The following is a 6,000-nucleotide window of genomic DNA, read 5'->3' as shown; positions in this document are numbered from 1 at the left end:
AATTCTATGCTTGCAAGATGGAGGAGAATTCATCTGTGAGTGAACATGTGCTCAAAATGTCTGGGTACTCAAACCGTCTAGCTGAGCTGGGGATTGAACTCCCGCAAGAGGCTATCACTGACATAATTCTTCAATCACTGCCACCAAGCTACAAGATCGTTGTGTTGAACTATAACATGCAAGGGATGAACAAGTCACTCGACGAGTTATTCGCGATGCTAAAAGTCGCAGAGTCAGAACTCCGGAAAGAGCATCAAGTGTTGATGGTCAATAAGACCACTAGTTTCAAGAGAAATGGCAAAGGCAAGAAGGGTAACTCCAAGAAGAGCAGCAAGCCTGTTTCCAATCCGACAAAGAAACCCAAGGCTGGGCCTAAGCCTGAAACAGAGTGTTATTATTGCAAGGGATTGGGTCACTCGAAGCGCAACTGCCCCAAGTATTTGGCTGATAAGAAGGCGGCCAAGGAAAAATCAGGTATATTCGATATGCGTGTTATTGATGTGTACTTAACCAACTCTTGTAGTAGTGTCTGGGTATTCGATACCAGTTATGTTGCTCATATTTGCAACTTGAAACAGGAACTGTGGAATAAACGAAGGCTGGCGAAGGATGAAGTGACGATGCGCATGGGAAATGGTTCCAAGGTTGATGCAATCGTCATCGGCACAGTTTCACTTAAGTTACCATCAGGATTAGTTATGAACTTAAATAATTGTTATTTAGTGCATGCGTTAAGCATGAACATTATATCTGGATCTTGTTTATTGCGAGACGGTTACTCGTTTAAGTCAGAGAATAATGGTTGTTCTATTTCTATGAGTAATATCTTTTATGGTCATGCACCCGATGTGACAGGATTATTCATATTGAATCTTTATAGCACTAATACACATATACATAACATTGAGACCAAAAGAGTTAGAGTTAACAATGATAGCACCATGTTTTTGTGGCACTATCGCTTAGGTCATATTGGTGTAAAGCGCATGAAGAAACTCCATTTTGATGGACTTTTGGAGTTACTTGACTTTGAATCACTTGACACGTGTGAACCATGCCTCATGGGCAAGATGACTAAGACTCCGTTCTCCGGAACAATGGAGTGTGCAAGTGACTTGTTGGAAATCATACATACCGATGTGTGCGGTCCGATGAGTGTGGAGGCGCGCGGCAGATATCGTTATTTTCTCACCTTCACTGACGATTTGAGTAGGTATGGATATATCTACTTGATTAAGCACAAGTCTGAAACGTTTGAGAAGTTCAAGCAATTTCAGAGTGAAGTTGAAAATCATCGTAACAATAAGATCAAGTTCCTACGGTGTGATCGTGGGGGTGAATATCTGAGTTTCAAGTTTGGTGCTCACTTAAGACAATGTGGAATTGTTTCACAGTTGACACCGCCTCGAACACTACAGCGTCATGGTGTGTCCGAACGTCGTAATCGTACTTTGTTAGAAATGGTGTGATCTATGATGTCTCTTACCGATTTGCCGTTATCGTTTTGGGGTTATGCATTAGAGATAGCTGCATTCACTTTAAATAGGGCACCATCAAAATCCGTTGAGACGACACCATACGAACTGTGGTATGGAAAAAGACTGAAATTGTCGTTTCTTAAAGTTTGGGGATGTGATGCTTACGTCAAAAAGCTTCAGCCTGAAAAGTTGGAACCCAAAGTAGAAAAGTGCGTCTTCATAGCTTACCCAAAGGAGACAGTTGGGTACACCTTCTATCTCAAATCCGAGGGCAAAGTGTTTGTTGCTAAAAACGGAGCTTTTCTTGAGAAGGAGATTTTCTCGAAAGAATTCAGTGGGAGGAAGATAGAACTTGATGAGGTTGTCGAACCTCTAACCCCTCTAGATGGTGGCGCAGGGCAAGGGGAAACCCCTGTCATTGCGACGCCAGTTGAGGAGGAAGTTAATGATGATGATCATGAAACTTCGGATCAAGCTCCTATCGGACCTCGCAGGTCGACAAGATCATGTACTACTCCTGAGTGGTACGGTAATCCTGTCTTATCAATCATGTTATTAGACAACAATGAACCTCCGAATTATGAAGAAGCAATGGTGGGTCCGGATTCCAACAAATGGCTGGAGGCCATGAAGTCTGAGATAGGATCTATGTACGAAAACAAAGTGTGGACTTTGGAAGTACTAACTGAAGGCCGCAAGGCTATTGAGAACAAATGGATTTTTAAGAAGAAGACGGACGCAGACGGTAATGTGACCGTTTATAAAAGCTTGACTTGTGGCAAAGGGTTTTTCACAAGTTCAAGGAGTTGACTACGATGAGACGTTCTCACCCGTAGCGATGCTTAAGTCCGCCCGAATCATGTTAGCAATAGATGCATTTTTTGATTATGAAATCTGGCAGATGGATGTCAAGACGGCGTTCCTTAACGACTTTCTTAAGGAAGAGTTGTATATGATGCAACCCGAAGGTTTTGTCGATCCAAAGAATTCTAACAAAGTATATAAGCTCCAACGATCCATTTATGGACTGGTGCAAGCATCTCGGAGTTGGAATAAGCGCTTTGATGAGGTGATCAAAGCATTTGGGGTTTATACAAGTGGTTGGAGAATCTTGTATTTACAAGAAAGTGAGTGGGAGCTCTATGGCGTTTCTAATATTATATGTGGATGACATATTGCTGATTGGAAACAACATGGAGTTTTTGGAGAGCGTAAAGGATTACTTGAATAAAAGTTTCTCCATGAAGGACCTAGGAGAAGCTGCTTACATTCTAGGCATTAAGATCTATTGGGATAGATCGAGACGCGTGATAGGACTTTCACAAAGCAAATACCTTGATGAAGTTTTGAAGAAGTTCAAAATGGAACAGTCCAAGAAAGGGTTCTTGCCAATGTTACAAGGTATAAAATTGAGTAAGACTCTATGCCCAGCAAGTGCGGAAGATAGAGAACAAATGAGTTCTGTCCCCTATGCTTCAGCCATAGGTTCTATCATGTACGCAATGTTGTGCATTAGACCAGACGTCAGCTTGGCCATAAGTATGGCAGGCAGGTTTCAGAGCAATCCAGGAGTGGATCACTGGACGGCGGTCAAGAATATTCTCAAGTACCTAAAAAGGACTAAGGAAATGTTTCTCGTTTATGGAGGTGACGAAGAGCTCGTCGTAAAGGGTTACGTCGACGCAAGCTTTGACACCGATCTGGATGACTCTAAGTCACAAACCAGATACATATTTATTCTTAATGGGGGTGCGATAAGCTGGTGCAGTTCCAAGCAAAGCGTCGTAGCAGATTCTACATGTGAAGCGGAGTACATGGGTGCCTCGGAGGCAGCAAAGGAGGGTGTCTGGATGAAGCAGTTCATGACGGATCTTGGAGTTGTGCCGAGCGCACTAAATCCAATAACTCTATTCTATGACAGCACTAGTGACATTGCTCTAGCAAAGGAACCAAGGTTTCACAAGAAGACCAGGCACATCAAACGACGCTTCAACCTCATCCGCGACTACGTCGAAGAAGAGGACGTGAATATTTGCCAAGTGCACACAGATCTGAATGTAGCAGACCCACTGACTAAACCTCTTCCACGGGAAAAACATGATCAACACCAGAACTGTATGGGTGTTAGATTTGTTACAATGTAAATCGCATGGCGATGTGAGGACTAGATTATTGACTCTAGTGCAAGTGGAAGACTATTGGAAATATGCCCTAGAGGCAATGATAAAATAGTTATTATTATATTTCCTGTTACAAGATAATCGTTTATTATCCATGCTATAATTGTATTGAATGAAAACATAGATACATGTGTGGATACATAGAAAAAACAATGTCCCTAGCAAGCCTCTAGTTGGCTAGCTCGTTGATCAAAGATGGTCAAGGTTTTCTGACTATATGCAAGTGTTGTCACTTGATAACTGGATCACATCATTAGGAGAATCATGTGATGGACTAGACCCAAACTATGAACGTAGCATATTGATCATGTCATTTTATTGCTATTGTTTTCTGCGTGTCAAGTATTTATTCCTATGACCATGAGATCATATAACTCACTGGCGCCGGAGGAATACCTTTTGTGCATCAAACATCCCAACGTAACTGGGTGACTATAAAGGTCTTCGACAGGTATCTCCGAAGGTGTCCGTTGAGTTAGTATGGATCAAGACTGGGATTTGTCACTCCGTGTGACAGAGAGGTATCTCGGGGCCCACTCGGTGTCGTGGGTATAAGCCTGACAGTAGATGTGTAGGGTACGAATGAGATGGGCAGAGTCCTAGCTACGGCGAGGTTGTATGAGTTCAGGCCCCTCTACGGTGGAGGTAACAGCCCTACGTCTCAGTGCTCTCGGAGCTTGTTACCGAGTGTGATATGGAGTACAAAGATTTGCTAACCCTTTTACCAGTGGGGGAGGGTGTCTTATATAGAGTGCGCTGCCCTCCACAACGGTTCTGATTCAAGGGTGGAGTAGTGGCGATTGAATGCATACGTTACAGGTAACGTATGCTCTAAATGCTAGTAAATGCACCTGGAAACGTATGGCAGTTTCTCTCCACAGAGGTTACGACGCACCGAGTGTATCCAGTCGGTAGGCCCGGTGCTCTCCGAATGTTAGTCTCCGACTGGATGATTCTGGGCCAGTTACCGACTGGATGATGGGAGTACCTTAATATAGTCGGGGCATACTTAAGGTCCTGTCCTTTGTGTGGGGTAGTCTTTGGGTAGGACATGTAGGGCAGGCCTATGACCCTACCCTAGGACTATGACCCCATCATTAGTCCCCGAATGGATTGGGGTTGAAACGTCGAAGCAGTGCTTGAGGTTCAAATCTGACTGGACTAAGTTCGGCTTGGGCGTTGCTTGCCTCTATCCATTTTATCTCCTCTGACCAATGATCCGAGTGGAGGTGTTTTGTGAAACAGACTGTCGGGAACCGAGTGCTTTCGCGGCATCTTTTGATGCGACCGGACAACTGACAGCGGCGGATTTTCCGGGATCTCAAATTTCGGGTTCCGCGCGCTTAGCGGGGGCGACGTCAGCGCGTTCGAGTAGCGCCTGACTCCTCGATCCTCGCGCCTTCAACTCCTCCACTGATATCGCCGCAGCTGGTTGGGAAGATAAGATTCTGGGCCCGCTCGTCAGCGACCCAGTCGGTGCTCTATTTAACCCTGGACGACGAGATCTTTCGGTTACGCTCGCCGAATCCTTTGTTCTTGCTTGCTCCGTCTTCCTCGCCACCTCCTGCGCCTGTACGCCCTTCCCTTCCCCTCTTTCTCGAGAGCTCGCCGTCGCCGCCATGACCAAAGGTCAGACCAGCAAGATGGAGGCAAGGAAGAAGAAGAACAAGGCGGCGGCTGCTCAGCGGCGGCAGCGGCCGTTGCCGGCGGGGTGGATCCAGGGAGACTTTCTCCCCTCCACGGTGACGGAGGGGGACCTGCTGGAGCTGGTAGAGCATGGTCAGCTCATGCATAAGTCCTGGAGGCTGCCGGGGGACGATGAGGTCGAGCCGGCACCACGGGAAGGGGAGCGCGTCTTGCTCCTCAGCCATGTTCACAGAGGTTTCTCTCTGCCTCCGCATCCTTTCTTCAAAGGTATCATGAATCATTTTGGTGCTCAACTCCATCACTTCCCTCCGAACGCCATCGCCCACCTTTCTGCCTTCATTGTTTTGTGCGAGTGCTTTATCGGTTGCCCCCCCCATTGGGGTTTATTCAAACATATCTTCTCCGCCCGCTCTCAAACCATCAAACGTCTTAGTCAGTCGGATGATAAGACGCATCTCCTCCAGCTCTGCGGGGGTTTAGGGTTTCAGAAAAAGAGTCGGAGTAGCTACCCTGCTCTCCAGTTGAGCGAGTCGGTTAGGAACTGGCAGTCGACGTGGTTCTACTGCCAGGACATAGCCTGTCCGAACGCGTCGACTGGGCTGCCTCCATTTAGTCTAGACCGCCCCGCTCCACCCAAGCAACTCGCCCTCTCGAAAGCCGAGAGGAACGACATCCAGCCTTTGGTCGAGGCACTC

The sequence above is a fragment of the Hordeum vulgare genome, chromosome 2H (genome assembly GCF_904849725.1).
Source record: "Hordeum vulgare subsp. vulgare chromosome 2H, MorexV3_pseudomolecules_assembly, whole genome shotgun sequence".
NCBI lineage: Eukaryota > Viridiplantae > Streptophyta > Magnoliopsida > Poales > Poaceae > Hordeum > Hordeum vulgare.
This window is presented reverse-complemented; position numbering follows the sequence as displayed.